The following is a 19,709-nucleotide window of genomic DNA, read 5'->3' on the forward strand; positions in this document are numbered from 1 at the left end:
TAGGTTTTGGTGAAAAACATAATGCAATAAGATTAAAATTAGCTGATATTTTTTCATTGTGTCAACCGTTTTTAGGGTTCCGTACCCAAAGTGTAAAACGAGACCCTATTACTATGCCTCCGCTGTCTGTCTGTCTCCAGGCTGTATCTCATAAACCGTGATAGCTAGAAACCTGATTTTTTTACAAATGATGTATTTCCGTTGCCACTATAACAACAAATTCTAAAAAAAGATATTATGAAGTGTCCCCATACAAAAAAAATGTTTTTATCGTATTTTTTTGGCATTTTCATTTAAAAAAGATAACTCCCGCACTAAAAATTGCTCTTGTGTCGCGGGGACTTTTACAAACAACGGACACAAAGCACAACCAGCCCGAAATAGTTATTTGTGGACCGCACAAATAATCGTTACGTGTGGGAATCAAACCCACGACCTCTGTACGCAATGGTAGTGGCGTGGTGACCTTAACCACTGCACCACGAAGGTAGTCAAATGCAGTACATATCAATTCTATTAGATGTTAGATAACTTTTATCTTTCATAATGCACATTTAACGCGGTCAAGCATACCTTGGATTGCTTAAGGTTTCAGCTTTGAATCTCTTAGCAGGTGCAAGTTTAACCGGAAACCCACAAAATAATCTATACTAATATTATAAAGCTGAAGAGTTTGTTTGTTTGAACGCGCTAATCTCAGGAACTACTCCGATTTGAAAAATTATTTCTGTGTTACATAGCCTATTTATCGAGGAAGGCTATATTATTATATCATCACGCTATGACCAATAGGAGCACAGTAACAGTAAAAAATGTTACAAAAACGGGGAAAATTATTTGAACTCTTATGTGACGCAAGCGAAGTTGCGCGGGTCAGCTACTAACAAAATAAATTCACATTCTGTTAAAATACTATAACAAATTTTGGAAAAATAACGAAAAATTTCAAGTATTTAACAATAAAGAATCAAAGAAGGGAAATTGTCAGTATTAATTTTAAGGATGTACTGAAAATTACTTGGAGTGTTTGTAAAGGTCACAGGTGATCTTTAGGTAAACTTTATAAGTTGATTTCCAATATCCTGGCCTACTTTATTCCATTTATTTTGTGCTAAATGTTTCTGAGGCTTATTTCGGTTTTAATTTTGTTTTATGATTGAATATGTACCTTTATTTCTTCTGACTATTCTAGTTTAATGTTCATGTTATATTTAATAGTATAGGTTTTATCTAACAACTAGCAATTTTTAAAAGCTTTATTTTGTTACGAAATCCAAAGCTTGTAGTTAACAGATGTGATAGTACCCCATTTTTTTTAATTTAAATATTCTAATAGCTATGACTGCCTCTGTGGCGCGGTTGGTAGTGTATTCGACCGCCGGTTATAAGGTCTCGTGTTCGATACCCAGGTCACACAAAGTAGAAGTTTGTGGCCAAGTAAGATGCATAAAATATTCTCATCACAATAAATTTAACCCATTAATGTCCCACTGCTGGGCAAGGGTCTCCTCCCGTAATGAGGAAGGGGTTAGGCCTTGAGTCTACCACGCTGGCCAAGTGCGGGTTGGGGACTTTGCATGCTCTCAGTAAATGTTTTTAAACTAATTTTTACGCATGCAAGGTTTCCTCACGATGTTTTCCTTCACCGTTGGAGCATGTGATAATTATTTCTAATACACACATAACTTCGAAAAGTCATTAGTGTGTTGCCTCGGGTTCGAACCTGCGACCACTGGCGTGGGAGGTGTCAACTTATACCACTTGGCTATCACTGCTTTGCTCTCATCATAAATTTCAAGATAAATGTTTTTTTTTATTAAAACAATTTTCGTCACCCAACATTAACTTTCGTACATTATTCAACAAAAATTAATGTAGAATAAGCTAACAATCTGGTACTTTGTATGCACTTTGTGTGATACAACTTATCACGTATATTTCCCGGGGGACAGCGTCGCGGTTCACACTATATTGTAACTGTTAGTCTATTTACAACTCTCTTACTAAGGAACTGGAATTTGTAAACAGACCTTAAAGCCTTTGTTGTCCAAGCAGAAGAGAATATTATTGCCCATTACATAAGTACTCAAAATAAGAAAAAAGAGTAACTAATGCTGTGCCGTGGTAACAAAGTTGTTTAAGTCATTCACGCAAGTGATCGAAAGTTAGACGCAAATTTTCGAAGTCATGAGCGTACTAATAACAATTTTCACTTGCTTGCCTAAACACTCTTGACCACAGTAACAGAAGAACCTTCTGTTGTGTTTTTCTTGTCTTAACCTGCAAGGCACTATAAAGTCTTAACTTGCTCTCTCTCATTTCAGGAAAATATCCTTGAGAAGACTGTGACGTCGCACTCCGGCGACGGATAGAGTGGTGTTGGTTCGCTGCGAAAAGCCCATAAAACGCCGTGGCATCTGCACGCGCGCTTTTCTTCCCTACGCCTGCTCACCAGCTAAGCGCGCCGAAAGAACGGCTCCACAATTCACGACCCGTTAACTCTAAATCCTATATGTATACGTAACAATATATTATTTATTTCCGTAGTATAATTTTCTTTATTGCCCTGAAACCACTACGACTTATACCCTTAAGTTAGAAGACGTAATTGCAATAGATTAACATCAAAATAAGTTTACCAATTTTCATATTATCTGTCAGCCAAAAAGTAACAAACATAATGTATACTTTACAACATATAATCTTTATAATAGAACTAGGAATCACAAAATCACTTAACCAAACGCATCTTACATGAACAAAACAAAATAATACACGAACAAATTCCAAATAACCGTACTCAAAGAAGCATCGGTAATGAAATTGTATTAAAGAACGTTACATGAAGAGCCTTCGAAGATCGATTGAATACTACACAAAGGCACAACACAATGTACTGAAAAATCACGAAGGGTACCGCGGGGCAGCATAATAGCGTTAAATAAATAATACGAGAGCGTCTCAACTTAATTTGGGAGGCCTGTTATGTATTGTATGAGTGAGTGTGGCCATGAAAAATGAGGTAGTCGTCTTTCAATAATTGTAATTGTTTCTTGAGCCTCTACAAATATGTGCTGTGTCATGATGTGATGTTCTTCAACCATTTAGGCAATCATTAGACAGCAGTGCTTATCACATTATCATAATCCAAAACAACTTAGTCAAGAGCCTTGGCTTGCACATTTTAGAAAAATTATAATTAAGAATTTTGTTTGTTTCCAACACTAAGTAACTGTATGAATTAGGCCTCCGTCCGCGCTATACGTCTGTGAGGCAATAATGTCCTAAATTCAGAATTATGTGTGCCTCCGCTAGCCATAAATAAATAATAAAATATATTCCTACCATCGAACAACCAAGACCATAACACCAAGATACCTAAAATTTTCCTATAAGCTTTATGAAAAGGCCAAGCAAATACTTAAAATCCGATTTAATTACAAGTATGTACGTATGTATTTTGTGAATATTATAAATCCACTACCAAATCTATCTGTTGCTATTTTCTGTTTCTATATTTCAATCAATTTCATATAGATTGACAGCCAAACGTTATTCCTAGAAATCATATTTTAACTTCACTAAAATTATATTGTTTAGTTCATATTCCGTGAAATTAGTAGCAGTATATAATAATATAATCTGATTACTGTTTATCAGGAATTAGGCTTGATAGTTACATTTTAATATTAATTAATTAAATAACTAGATTTGTCAGTTAATGCCAAAAGTAGTAATTACAGCATTTAACTGTAGTTTATGGTTGGTTAAACTAAATTACAATTTATATATTAATTGTTATCTTTGATATTGATATAAATATCAGTTACTTTAACAGCTATTTATTTAATCCGCAATAAAAATTATATGTTTATTTCAAGAAGTTTAAAACATCATTGAATTTAATAGTTAGTATAAATTTTAAGCTTTTGCATCGCATTTTTATGTTAATTATGTTATATTATACGGGAATTAACGTTGACAATACCTTATATTATACCTTTATAATATACATAATATATGATAACTACGTAAACAAGCTTAAAAATAATTAAATTTCAGTTATTAGATAGACAAATTTCTTCTCCAATTAATCCATCAAATCGCTTCCTTCCAAGCCATAACTTGTCTAAAAGTAACTCAACACACGTACCACATGAATCAATACACATCTCATCCATTGCTCACTACATTCACTAATACCTCCCCCACTTAAAAATAAAACCGTCAATGGACAGTGTTGTTCCGAAACAATCGTTTTGCTTTTCAATAAGGTTTTGTTCATAGTGAATGGAGGCAAAAGTAATGTATGAAAGGTTTGAATTATGGGTACAGTACAAGATGGCCGGTGACAGTGACGTGCAACAATGTTCTTAAGGAGATTAAAATTCCGCGGCAAGATGGAACGCGAGGGTTATTTGTCGTTATAAATATTGACTGCAATTTGATAAATTATTTGGTTCGTTGGTATAGATTTTGTATCGCTTATGATTGCTTGTTGTTAAATTTTGAAGTCACGTATGTTGAGTTCAAAATAACGTGTGTGTATAGAATTTATCCAAACTTCACATTTAATTATTATGGGGCGGGTCGATAGCCAAAAGGAATAACAAGGACTGTTAGCATAAAAAAAATAAAAAACCTAAAAGAACTTTGCCTAATCTAGGATTGAACCCAAAACTTCGTGATACACTACAGAATCAGTAAAAAAACGAATTGACAAAAAAAAATCTTTTTAAAAATTAGAAGTCAAGTCGGTCACGCGGAACAAAGGAGCTTAAAACCTCGTCTCTAAGACAATCATAGGTTAAACACCATCCTACATTACGTATTTAATTAATTAATAAGATAATCTAGCTCCCAACACCTACTCAACTAATGTACTAAGCGTATGTAGCATTTGTATTAATTTTCATTATGTTACCCAATTAATTCATTAGGTAATATACAGACGGAATATCTATGTGTGACTAACTACATTAGATAATGACGTCACATGGATTATGATGACGTAATTGAGCCTATCGCGATGGAAAAGGCAGGCTACGGGCTACGAGAACGCTACGAGGCTGCTACGAAATTTCGTAGCCGTAGTAAGGGTAAGTGATACTTTTATTATTGTAAACATTTTTGATCGTGCCGCAAGTAATTTTTAGCGCGGCTTATTCTTGGATGGGTGGTTGTATTCTAAGACTTGGGTTGAACACTTCCTTGACGTTTTTTTATTGGGAGAGTATAGTACGTGTTATTCACCGTATTTTGAGGTTTGGTTTAATACTAATATATATAAATATTCTACATAAACAAATAAAATAAAGGCACTTTTCCTTATCTGAGTTTCTACTTAGAAGAGTAATCTTCAAGTAAAATTTGATGGGTTTGTAGACATTAACTTAACGTTTTTATCATTGAATTGAGAGGGAATTAAATAGAATTCTAAAGAAACCTTATAAAAAGAAATTTCAATACATAATACTCGAAAATGTAAGTAACTTATCTTTGTAAGTTGACAACATAATTGTAGACGTTAACATAATCCTACTATATTATTAATAAGAAAACTTGTAAATATGTATGGATGTATGTTTGCTACAGTTCATCGAAAAAACTACGAACGGTTTTTAAAGATGTTTGATACACTGATAGTTTACAACCTGGATTAAAATATAGGATAATTTTAACCCCGGGAAATCTTTGAATGCTGGCGAAGCTAGCTATTGTATATTTTTTTATGTAAAAATTTTACAACAAAATTTTATAAATGTTGGTAGAGATTGAAGAATACCTGATACTATACTTATAAATTTGTTTTGTTTTATGCACATTCATATTTTGACATACATACTCGCTAGTTACATCGCTCGACATTTTTTGTTACAATGTTATAACCAGCTCATATCAAAAATTCAAATATAAAATTAGATACTGCATAACAATGGTTTGTACAAGAATTCATTAATTAAATACTCGGTATATTTTAGATACCATTACTTTAAATTAATTTTGATAAAACAAAGGTGTTTTTAGCAAAAAGGATTATCAGAGGTAACGTTTGCAAATCTAGCTAAGATATAAAATGGTACGTTAGGCAGAAATTTAAAATGGCCGACTGGCAGACGCCTAACTACGGTTTGAAGCATTCCTTTTATTGTTATTAGTTTATATTATTGAAGCAAGAACGCCAGTCTTTGGTGATAAGGATAAAATCCAAAAGTAATGGGTTTCGTTTGAGTTGGCTGATATTACAAGTGTTGAATGCATTTGCTGATTGGGGAATAAAAACATTACTTTATTAAAATTAGTCTTAGATTTTGTTTTTAAGAAGTTAGTAAGTAAATGATTTTTAACAAAAATATTAATCAACGAAAAAACTGAAAAGTTATACATAATTTAAACTTTTTATTAACCTTAAAAATTTAGTTTCTAAGCTAATGTAAATATGCCCAAGAAATTTTGAACCAGCGCCAAACTATCAATGAAAAATATAGGAATAACTCTACCTATCCACTGTTTACTTTACAACGCGATCTTTACCGATCATTACTTTGTCACTTCGTTTCCTATAACCCATCATCTATGGGCAGTAATTGCTACTGAATTCAGTAGCTCTACCATGAGTTGGCAACTATAGTCTCCCGCAGACACTGTAGTTGAAAAAATGTATGAAAACTCGAACAGCGCCTCTAGCGGATAGTTAAGGTACCAACATTGCTACCATGAGTTGCCATAGTTAGTAACGTGTAGTTAAATTAAACAACAGTGAATGTAGATTGGCTTTGTCGTTCATTCTTTCCGTACGATAATGGTACCATGAGTTACGAATTTGACAGATGCTGTAGTAACGAACTATTACTATAGTAGTTACGGCACTCACCGACTTTTAGCTTCGTGAGAGCGTATTGTTTTACAAATAATTGAATTATTTTCCATTAAAAAATGTTCGATAGAACAAATATTGGTTGTGATATGTTTGAAACTGCTGCGTTCAAAGATGAACGACGTGAACAAAGACATTTCAAAGTGGTATGCGGGAATTAAGTGGAAATCCCCTCAATCTCTCAATAATTGTAAAACAAAGTTTACAAAACTATATCGACTAACAAAGAAGTGTTTATAGAATTTTGTGATTTATTATGTCAACACACGGGTTTAAAATCATTTCAAAGAGTTTCATTAGCATCAAAGGTAAGCCTGTTAAGCTTACCTTTGATTTGTATGTATGTATATTGTATCAGCGTGTTGTTGGGGAGGCGAACCATTTTTTCCCAAGAGGCCACAAGGGTGATCATTGTAAAAGTTACTTCAGCTTTAAACCATGCAGTTTTTGCAAACATGTTCATAAAGTTTCCTAGGACGCGACAGGAAAGAGGATTATTTAAACAAAGATGAAAATAAAATTAGTTGTTAATTAGAATCCTTGCACTAGCACTAAAACGTAACTGAGGTGTTTTCTTTTGTCCCCGGCTGACAATAAACAAAAAGCAATAACACAAAATCAAAAATACACGAAAACGTCCCAAATTATATGTAAGCGACGACTTCTTATTTTTGTTGGTTAATACTACCATATCAATTTCAAACGTGTGTCGTATTTTCTCTCTGTCTGTCTTATGTGAATAGAAGGAGATAGAACTACAACACTCAAGCTTAGTCAAGTTACAGATTGAATGTTGACATTATGTCGCAAAACCACAGATTAAAAATCTTACTACGAATGATAAAGTTTTAACTATAACGAGAGTAGTTAACGTCAACACAACTCATGGTACGAACATTTAAGCCCACTGTTGTAGTTGCGTTCTCACGTTAACTACTCTAGTTAAGTAAGATGATTTAACTACGCCAACTCATGGTAGAGCTACAGTTAACAAAAAATATTTGACGTAATACTTTAAGCTGTAGACTAAAACTCGATTCTCTACTGCTATTGACTACCGACAACCGACCTGTCTTCAAGAAATTTTGTAAGAAAATCTGATCAGCGCTCCTAACGGGCGTCGTAAGAACTATTTTGGCAGTACATTCTAAATGTCAAACCTGCGATGCTCGACCGTACCGACGGTACATAATCGGCCTTAAACCAAAAACAAAAAGAATTGATTCCAATTTTCATTATTTTTGTTTATTTGAAGTGTACTACTTACCCTACATCCCTAGTTCTTCGAATATCTGCCGTTGTGAGAACAAGCGTGTGTTTTTCAATTATCTCAGATGAAATGCAGCTGATACCCGCCTTACTTTAACTCTCACATATTACTACCCTTTCTTTGAAAGAGCACTCAAAGAAGGCGGCACAAAAAATAGTTTAACTACAGACTTACAAACCGCATTGGTAACGCTTAAACAGAAACTTTTATATATTTTTATGCTACGAGACTTTGTTAGGTACTTTATATAATATAACGTTCCTTGTCGGTCTGTCTGTATGTTCGCGATAAACCTAAAACCTAATTATTATTTTTTCCCACAGGAGTAGGCAAAAACTTTACGCCTATTTCTCATAGGGGTACAGAGACCAACAAACGCCATTTGTTACGATGCTTACAAACTCAAAATCTACTTAACAGATTTTCGTGCGGTTCTGACCATTACAGAAAAAAAACCTTGAAAAAGGTTTGAATGTATCATTTGATAACCTAGTGTAACTGGGGCGAAGTCAGGACGGCCCGCTATTCATTAATATATTTATTGCAAATTGAATTCAAACTCCTGTTAAATAACTTTTACCATAGCACAAATTTTTCGGTAACATCAATAGAAACTGCAAAACAGAACACATTTTGTTGCAATCGCCAAACTGTAGAACTAAAATATGTTCGTGTATTATTGTATGTTAACCACCGCACGTGAATTGAAAGAGCGTCCAGTTTTCACACATGAAAGAAACAGTGGACTTAATAGGGGTACTAAAGTTTGCCGTCTATTGAGTTAAATTACCGAGTACTTTATGTAAAGAGATGTTTTGGCTAAGGAACACTGTAACAACTAATTTAGGCCATGCTTAGTGTAAAATAAAGTGGTTTAAATGATCTAATACAATGATAGAGTATTTTTTTTAAGTAGAATTAGTATATTTTTGATGTTACTTTCACATCGGTAAGGCGAGCGGAAGTCCAATAGCAGCACACTATAATTAAAAGATATTTAAAAAAACTATATACTTGATTCGTTACGTTACATGCCAAGCATTAATGTCGGAAAAACACTTAAAAAAATAAATGTTTTATTAATTGCGACTTCTATGATTAAGAACGCGAATAGTAACATACCATAAAAACATGTGACATTAAAAATCCTTTCTAACAAAAATGCAAGAAATACTCGATTTTCGTCAACCATTAAACAATTTTTAATCACCTACGTAACTTAATAAATGAACTTACACCAATCAATTAACAAAATATGAACAAAAAAGTAACGTACTAAACAAATGCGTCACTCCATCACTCTTTATTTAACACGGTTAGACGTCGTATATCAACGCTGCAGCCTAAAGGCACTTAGGGGGAGCACGCGTCATGATAGGGGGCGGAAGGGGGCGAGGAAAAACATCCTAATAAGTCTGTGTTCTGAAGGTATTTACTTCAATGCTCGGGTGCCCCTGTTTCTGAGTAAATGAAAGGTTTTTGTTCAACTGATGAAATGGACGAATGATTTGGATTGGAGAGTAGGCTAGTTTTTTTATAGAACGGGTTGTGTTTTTGTGTTGTTGTAAGTTTAAGGGATAAAAAATGGGATAGTATTTTTTTCATACAACTTTTAAGCTCTCGTTTCAATTATTATTAATATATTACTTAATAGGATACGGGAATTACCGTAACGTTAGGCATTTTAAGGTAAAATGTGTGTTCGCGTCAATTCCCGTATCCTATTAAGTATTTTTTTGTTAACTCATAATATAAGTTATTTAATGCAACTGATACTGATCTTGTGTATGAGAAAAAAATGTTTAAAGCAACGTAGTATTTCGCCTAAAAACCAAGATTATTTTGCAAAAAAAATTAAAACAATGAACCTGCATGTTCTGACTTCGGATTTATATATGTTACTGTAAAAGCCCGAACGGTGGTAAATCCTAAGATTTTCCGGTAAAACCTAAGATTTACCAACTCACAATGGTAAAAGTCCGAACAATTCTTTAATTCCGAACTTTTACCACTATTCACTTGATAGATCTTAGGATTTACATAATCACACGGTAAAAAGTTGATAAAGTCATATCATAACGTGTTATAAAGAAGACAATTTGGGCAAACCGTCATGAGTAGGTTAGGTTAGAAGGCTGAGGTTACCTTAGCCTTCGTGGTTTTTTTTTTAAACCAGCCGGTAGGAGGAGCGGGGCTCCGGCGACATCTCGACATCATCAAGTGAATAGAGGTAAAAGTTCGAAATAAAAGAATTGTTCGGACTTTTACCATTGAGAGTTGGTAAATCTTAGGTTTTACCGGAAAATCTTAGGATTTACCACAGTCTGGGCTTTTACAGTAACATATACACCACTCTGCGGATCAGTTTGCCGATACCATTTAGATATCACATATAGAAATAAAGTTCAGAGTATTGAAACAGAAAGTGATTATAGATTTATCATTTCGGTTTTTTTAGTGCTATCACATCTTACTTATATTACAAGTGCAAGAGTTTAAATGTTTGTTACTCTATCATGCAAGAACGAATGAATGAACTTTACTTAAACTTAACATTTTTATTTACACAATATATATATTAAGATTGAGAAAAATTATGTTTACACGCGAACGGAGTCAGAAGCTAATACTTCCTATTCTAACACAAAATAAAGGGATAGGATAGTAAACGATAAAAGCATGCCGCTAGAGAAGCACCTCCCAAAAAGTGTTTTACTCAAAAAATAATAGATGGCAGCCTCTTAAGCTTTGAACAATTTTCTAAGCCATTAAATATCCTTTCCTTTTAGGCTATCTTACGAATTTCCAGTAAGAAATACCGGTTGTATACATTTTTTTGATCAAGTAGCCCATTTTTGACTTCGTAGAAATTTCGGCGTCAATCGGCGAATTTCATGAGAATCCCTCGATTGGTTTCGTTGCTTTTTAATATGTTTCGAACAACAATTGATTCGAGTTGATCGAAAATTTCGTTGAGCGAAATATTCAATGTGCTATTTTCGATGGATTTTATACGGAGTTTAAATTTTAATTAATTGTCAACGTGGGTGTGAAGGTACTGAGTTTTTTTGTAATTGAATAAGAAATTTAATTTCGTACAATCTGTAATATTACAAAAAATCTTTTTGACGTTCTCATTTCATATCAATAACAATTGAATAACTTATATGGGTACGATCTCTACACCGACACTATTTTCTTTAAGATACTCGCAGATTACGGGATACCAAACTCCATTTTTAGATTGCTCTTTTGCCCAGAAAAAATAACTATGAATACGACTCAATATTGCATAGACTCTTTAACTTGAAATTCAAAATTAAAATATATAAAATACACCCTAACCCCTCAACCAAAACAAACCAATACAATTAAAGCCAAAAAAACAACACATTTTGAAAAGTAACAACATTGTTATTTGTACTGTGGTCTTGAAACAAGAGCCATTAGTAAATAAGACGTGTTCCCGAGGGTACTGACCTCTCGTCTCGTTATGGGCAGTTAAATACAACTAATACTGTGTTACTGTCACCGCTTACTTATGTGGTTTAAGAAATAAAAATATATTTATGTATACTTATATTTTTTTCGATCATCTGATTATTGAGTAAGTATAGCTTGTACTGTAATCAGACAATTGATAAACGATTAGAATTAAAAGGGATTCATTTACATCCAGGCTTAAAATCCATACTAGTGCTTGTGGAATTTGAGCTGAAAACGTTAACCACTGCACCAAACAGGCAGTTACGTAATATTGTGATTATTTGAGATTAAATTACTTTTACTTCTCAGGCGCTTTAAAGGTGTATATATACATATGTATGTATATACATATATGGCCAGGACAAAAATGTATTCATAACATTCTAAATAAAAAGCTGTTAGGGCACTGCTATACGACCAGAACTTTGGAAATTCGTCACCATGTAAAAAAGGACTTGATTTTCTTTCAAACTCATTTTAAAGCATATGTCCCGCATTGTCACTAAAACACCCAATTCTACAATCTACCTGTACTACCTTCCTAAACATCCCAACATAACACATGCAGAGTTTAAACAAAACGTTAACAATACAATAAACAGGTACCGTCGTAAGTTGTACATCATAAAGTATTCACTAAAGAACAACTGCCCGAAGTAGGACAAATAACTGGGCTACAGTTACGAGTAAAAATCACTACACGTTATTAAAATCAATGTCGTGCGCCGTGTCCCGTACCTGTATCTGTCGTATTTTTCTGAGTAAAAAGTGTTGTTAATCCAAGTTATAAATTATCTATTATATGTACCAAATTTCATAATCTCATAATCTTCTGCATTTATAATATAAGTAAGAAGTCACACATTATTCTAAAATAAAAAAATATTTTGTGTTTGTGATCTAAACAGCAGTGTATGCGAATCTTGATCATCTTGGGCCTTCAATCTTAGGTTCGACTAGCTGACCCGCGCAACTTCGCTTGCGTCACATGAGGGAGAATGAGTCATTTTTTTTCCATTTTTGTAACATTTTTTTACTGGTACTCTGCTCCTATTGGTTGTAGCGTGATGATATATAACCTATAGCCTTCCTCGATAAATGGGCTATCTAACACTGATTTTTTTTTTCAAATCGGACCAGTAGTTCCCGAGATTAGCGCGTTCAAACAAACAAACTCTTCAGCTTTATAATATTAATATAGATTCTCGGGCCTGGCAAAGATATTTTGAGATTTCTTGTTTTTATTACAATAAATCGCACTAATCCCACTGTTACTTACAGGTATATTTCAAGCTGTATTTAAACAATTAACATAGTTTCCCAAAAATACTGAATTTTCGAAAGCTACGCATAGAATTGGGGACCTCATAACAATTATTTGCGTCTACTATGTAGTTAAAAGTAAAGCAGAACTGGCGGCAAAGTAGGTCGTAACAAATAGCTGAGCTACTCTACAACAATTTTGATGCTATTCTATTAACTTTGACAGAATATACCTGCGGCCCAACAATAGGATAGTTTTAAAATTATATTACTTTAGTAATAATATTCTATTAATTTTGAATGGTACTGCAAGTATAAACAGGCTTTAACGCTCAATTCATAAACCACTAAGCCGTCACCCATCTATGGAATAACCGCACCCAGATTGATTAACCAGCAGATTGTATGCCGACCGGTGATAGCGGCTACAAGCGTTTCAGACTAAATTAAGAACATAGTCGAGTAGGCAGAGCTCAAAAATATTCCATAATATTTTTCAGTGAAATTATAATACAAAATCTTAAGAGTATTTATCGGGGTAATATTATCATCGGGATCGAAAATTGGGACCTCCTGACTATTAAATACACGATTTTACCTCGAAGTGTCTAAGGTTCAGCGCAAGTTACGAGTACACTGGCTGTGGCCAGTCAGTGATCATGCAACGCGAAAGTCTAAAACCTGCGATTTCTCACATCTTCTGTCAAAGCTAGTTGTATATCATAAAATTCAGAGTGCCAAACGACAGGCAATATTGGAGAAGTTCTAAGAAACGCAGTTCTGCCGCCATTCAACTGACTCCACCATTCACTCTATCATTTGACTTATATCTGCAGTTTTAGAAGGTAGTTAAGATAGTCCGAATGCAGTAATATTTAGTTTTCTATAGGAATTCCTGGTAGACTGTAAAGCAATGATAACGTTTGTTGTCGACTGCTGTCCAATGTGAAGTGAAAAGATTTTAATTATTAATTAAATAAAATAAATGTATTTAAAGTTACATTACATTTACGGTCATGAGTAACTTGTTTTAAGAAAATAATTAAATGAATTTATTAAAATCATTTAAGTTATTAACTATAATTACACACATTTTTAGCTGTTGAATTTAATAAAATTAAATTGTGCATCACCGTCACTCAGTTTAACTTCATGATGCGAGTGCTTACCTTACCTTGATTTGTACACCAATGACAATTTTCAACCAATGGCATAGATACATAATACAATGTTCTATCAATATACACGAGAAAACAACCAATTGCTATAACTGGCAAAGTTTATTAGAAAATAAATAATTATGAAATAGATTACACAATAATATTGAACAAAATAAAATTATACCTAAAATACTACCCGTAATATATCAGCAGAAGTATTTATGTTAGTAACCACAAAATTATAACAAAATATAAATGAGAACAGAAGCTTTAGTAAAACTAGGACACCTAGACAGATCTATGAATAGATTAATGAGTAAGAGTGAGAACAGCGCGAGGAAACCAGTCACACTTACATTTGAAATGAGAAAAGTTCCACGATTTCTTGTAAAGGCTACCTTTACACTGACCAACTGCTGAAACTACTTTTGGACAGTTACTCCTCTTACGAAAGCAAAATTTTTGAGATAATATTTCATGCTCAAAATTTTTGGTAGTTGTAGAGATTAGTTAATTCATTAAAACAGGAACCAAATATTTTATAATTCTCTGATACTTTAAACGAATAAAAACGCTACGGTCACTCTATTGTACGTTAAATGTCGGATCAGCCAAAAACAATTGCACATAGGTAAAATCTATGAATTAAAAACTAGTTTATAACAATTAAACAGTTACCTACATAATAAGTTTTTCAATAAAAACTTATTCTTCTGAATAGTTATGTAGTTTTACCAATAGTTTAATTAAAATGTTTGGTCAGTATCGCGAATAATCCATGTACGAACACCCTAACCACTTACATATTTATGAACATTGTACATAATTTTCTTAATTAATTTGACCAACATAAACAAGAAAAGCTATGACAACGTCCAGCTTATTCATATAAAAGTGGTGAAAATATTGAACAGAAGAGAATTGGTGCGGACGATATTTTCCCGAGCTGCAGAGGTCAGCAAATAAGTGTGGAGAGATTTGCAGAAGCTTTGTAAACTGTAACCCACATGTCTTTGACACATTTTATGTTTTATTTTCTTGTATTTTTATAGAGTGTTATGGATGGAGTAACTGTAAAATAGATGAAACTTAAATTGTGATCTTTAAAAAATAAAACTCTTCGGTAACTGAGTGACTGACTGATTGACTGACAAACATCGCCTAGCAAAAACTACGCAACGCAAGATGCTGAAAATTTCCTCATACTTTCCTTGGAGAGTGTAAGGAAATTTCTCCCCGAAACTCCATCCGGGTAAAGCCGCGGGCGGAAAGCTAGTCACTTATAAAATCATGTCTATTCGATAGAATCAATGTTATTTTTAACTTACTGTCTAAATATTGGACACTATAGTTTTACTGGAACTACGACTAAAAAGGCTCTTTGATTCTAGCACGCTTACTAAATGCGTGTAGAAAACTTAGTAGTCTTTTAAAAACTACAGGAAGATTCAAAATAAATAAATGAATTAAAATTTTAATCTCTAGAATATCAACAAATAATTCCACTAACGAAACTGACCTAAAACTAGTATATCCTAACAAGTATCCAAACTGAACAATATTAGAGCAGCCAATACCGCTCTATGTGAGGGACGAAGTTGTGTTATCAACTCACACCTGCGACGTAAACGTATGCATGATATTGCCGGCCAGAGTTATATGGTGCGGAATATCGGGACATATTTGTAGACGTTACCATAGTATAGTATACTAGCTAGTGCCCGTGACTCCGTCCGTGGAGACTGTATTTATATGGCTTTTTAGACACATAGTTCAAGTTGCCGTAAAGCTTTCTGGACAACAATTTATTTTGTCCTTTTTCGAGACTTACACTATCTTTGTTAAAAAAAACATCTAAATTGGTTCTGTAGTTTAAGTGGGAAGGAGTCACAGACTGACAGACTTGTAAAAAAAATCTTAATTTTGAATTTAGAGTTGAGGAAGTAAGTGTTATCTGAACGGTATAAGCATTCGCCTTCCACAAAAGTGGATCCGTAGGTAAAGCCACCTTAGCCCTGACATACCATAGAAGGGTGGCCGTTGAGTGGTTTTTGAAAGTCAATTCAAAAATCATTTAATATTAGTTATTGACAATAAAATAAGAGTAATTATGAAATATTTAAGGCTTTTGGAGAGCTTGAACCACTTTGATACTCAGTTGACCGCTAACTCTACGATAAAAAATAATAACAAGGTCCGAGGTTCGAGTTAACACCTAAGGCAACATATCAGTGACTTTCCGTTGTACGGGAATTAAACCAATCGTGTTTACTTTGGTTTCCTACAACCAACAGATTATCCTAGCTATGAAAGCGATCCCCGTTTTAATAACACTAAAAAACACCCGGCACAAAATGTTATATAAAATTAACTTTATTATGTTAACACTTACAAAATGAGTAAAGCAATTTTATAATCAGACTTTTAAACAAATATTTCATAACACTAAAAAGGGGCAATTTTCAGCAAAATTCACCCTCAATTTTCACCCGTTACCTAAAGAATTAGCATAAAAACTACATAGCCGTTAGCAGTATTTCAATCATTACCGTTTGACTAGAACCGTTACGAATTCAAATGTTTTTAACTTTTGCACAAAACTGGGCCGGACGGTGAAGTTGTAAGTTACATTTGAAACGAATTCGGCAATAGATATTTCAACAATGATTAAAAGTTAGCTAGGGTAGCCTTTTACCCAACAAACTTTACGTCTAAAAACATAAAGTTCGATATACATTGCTGGCTTGCTTCACCATCTTTTTTGTTGGATGGAAGGAAAACAGCAATGGTTATCAAATTTGGGTTTTAGGTTTCGTGTTTTGGTGCCTTTTGAATGGGCTCGTTGAGTGTGCGAAGACTTTTGACGGACGTTTGCAATATTAAAGTTAGTTGAGAACACAAGACAGTCCCTTAAAGAGGCCTTCAACTTTCTTACTTTGTTACACGTCGAGTTTGGACAACGTTGTGGAAAAATACGTGGAAATACTAAAATTAGGGATACTAACGTTTTATTTGTAACGGGCAGTTGAGATAAGTGTCTGTATTTGAAGACTGACCAATGGCCATGTTTGCATAATTATAGTCTGTGTACTGAAATGAGAAATGAAACGATGAGTTCATAAGGACTGATTACGGTGGGTAAAAATTATTATCTTATGCGTATTAAACAAAAACTGAAATACAGCATTGCAAGAAAACTCACATTTCTAAATCAATTTTAGTCAAAACTTTTGAACGTGATTTTTAAACTAGCCAGCTGGGAAATACCGTCAATATGAAAAAACTCGACTAAAAACTCATAGCCATCGTTTTGACGATATTTTTATCAATCTATATCTAGTACAAAAATCAAAAATATAAACGCTAAAAAGCTGAAAACGCGTAACAGGCAGTAGGCAATAACTGGCAAGGTCTCTTGTATTATGCTAATATGACATGACATGTGGTTGCTGCCACGATCGTCGCCACAATACCGGGGAACACACGTAGTATTATCAAATTGAGAGATTTTAGGAACTATGTTACAATGTAACTTACTCGATTTCTTTGAAAAAGAGTGTGTTTTTTCGGCGGTCTTAATGCAAGGATCTTTCCGAATGAGAAAGCTACGGACATTAGAATGGCTGTTTCCTACTACTATGGACTATAAACTCGGTAGATTTCGACAAATTCAGAGCAAAGAAATGATCATTGATCAAAAGAAACTATTATTGCAGCAAGTTTTCAATGTAAAATTTTGTATTGGCGTAAGTATTTCAATTAATTCAAACCCCAACATATGAAGGAGAGCACACCACGTTAATGTAAAGAAAACATTCCCTGTTTTACTAAAATAGGTTTACTACACATAGTATATCATTAAAACGTTTGACCGGTAGTTCAAATACTTGTGGTGAGGTGTCAAAGGTTGAGAAGATTAATAGTATTTTTAAAGACAACCATTTAAATTTTCTTTAAATTGGGGGTGAATGACCAGGAAATAGTTCTAGAAAGATTTATTAGGTTTTAACGTATTTCTTAATAATGATAGTGATTACTTTTTGTGTCAAATAGATACTTAAAACACGAAAATTATTATTTACCCCTATAAATTACCAAATACCTTGACAAAAAAGCAAGGAATGCATTCCATCATTAGACACAAACCCGGATTCCTATGTACCAGTCAGATTCTCTGTTACTTACATAAAGACAATTAAGCATCATATTTCAATAATATGAAAATAGCGAAATAAACTTATTTAGAAGCGTTCAAATATATCTCATACAAGTTCACGAAACTATAAATAAATCCTCGTGAACTAAATCTTAGTACAATATATATTGTCTAACGCTTCAACACGAGCGTCTAAGTGTTTCAAATTACACAGCAGTCGTAATTGTTACATTGGTACTACTTTGAAAGATCACACACTAAACGTTAGTTGTCTAGACTTGAGTAAGATGTAATTTGATATGGATATTATACTGCTTAGAAGGTTTATATGTTTGTAGTAAATTTGTTATGGGATTTTTATAGTATTTGCTTATGTAGTGCATTGGTAGTGAGTATCGGGTGCAACCCTAGGTAGACTTTATGTTGTTCATGAGGTTTTTTGGCAAAAAAAATTATAAGTATGTCAGCTTAGTTTTTTCTTTATGTTGGATTCGGCTTCCAGTTTCGCCGGATGCAGCTGATTACCAGTATTTTACATAGAACGACTGCCTATTGGTCCTCCATAAACCAATTACCTAGGCTATAACTAGATACCTGTAGGTAAGACTGGTTGTCAATTATTCAAGCTTCTGGCTTCTAGGAAAGACTGTCAAAGATATTTGAAAATGACAGCTCGTACCTAAATTCTTACTTTCTTGCCACCCTTGTGCGCATTCCTTGGCCACCCTATCCATGATTATGCCTCGTCAATAAAACAGATTTAATTATTTATGTATACTCTCATCGACTTATCTTATTACACGGTCAATCACGGCACCTTTAGTGAAGTAGATGGCAATATTTTTTCATTCAGTAGGTGTTGGCCAAGGCCGTATCTTAGCCCTGATTGAATTAACTACCTCCCTGGTGAGAGATTCATTGTCTACTCATTAGAACCCCACCGGAATTCTGAAGTTAAGCGACTATGTTTTATGGGGGGTAAAGGAAATTGGTAGGGAAAAATATTTTGATTTGAGATTCCCAGGGTTAGAATGCTGGGAATCTTCGACTAGACTAGTTTTTGTTTTGATTTATAAAGAAGAGAAAATATCAAGAAGCATACTGGTCAGTAAAGTTCTTCGAATTTATCACGTGCGTAGTATTCGTAACCAGTGGGCATGAAACCAAATGTAAATAAATCTGTATGAAGAATAAGAAGGTTTCAAATATTTTTCTACAAATTATGACTTAAATATTAAATTAATAGATTTTTTTAACTTAAGATTTTTAGTAGCTTTTGGTTTTGCCAACACTCTTAAGTCAAGCGTGATGATTAATCAAATGTGTTAATCAACTGCTCAAGTGTAAAGCTATTACCAGTAATCAGAGAACGAGTATTAACCTAGCTAATAACTTCGCTCAACAACTAAACTTACAATCAAATCCAACAATAGTAGATTTCGCACGGAAATACTGGGTATTTCGCGTACATTTTCACGTAGCGGATATTTGCAGTGG

General features: G+C 33.7%; 1 long non-coding RNA gene across 1 annotated transcript in view; it reads left to right on the forward strand.

Annotated features, from left to right (window-relative positions):
* LOC142980921 (uncharacterized) overlaps nt 1–19,709 on the forward strand; it is a 251,338-nt gene that overhangs the window by 188,692 nt on the left and 42,937 nt on the right. The window contains exon 2 of the long non-coding RNA XR_012959911.1: nt 2,325–2,514. This is a non-coding gene — a long non-coding RNA (uncharacterized LOC142980921). The remainder of the gene's footprint in view (nt 1–2,324; nt 2,515–19,709) is intronic.

This window comes from Anticarsia gemmatalis, chromosome 19, assembly GCF_050436995.1.
Source record: "Anticarsia gemmatalis isolate Benzon Research Colony breed Stoneville strain chromosome 19, ilAntGemm2 primary, whole genome shotgun sequence".
Classification (NCBI taxonomy): domain Eukaryota; kingdom Metazoa; phylum Arthropoda; class Insecta; order Lepidoptera; family Erebidae; genus Anticarsia; species Anticarsia gemmatalis.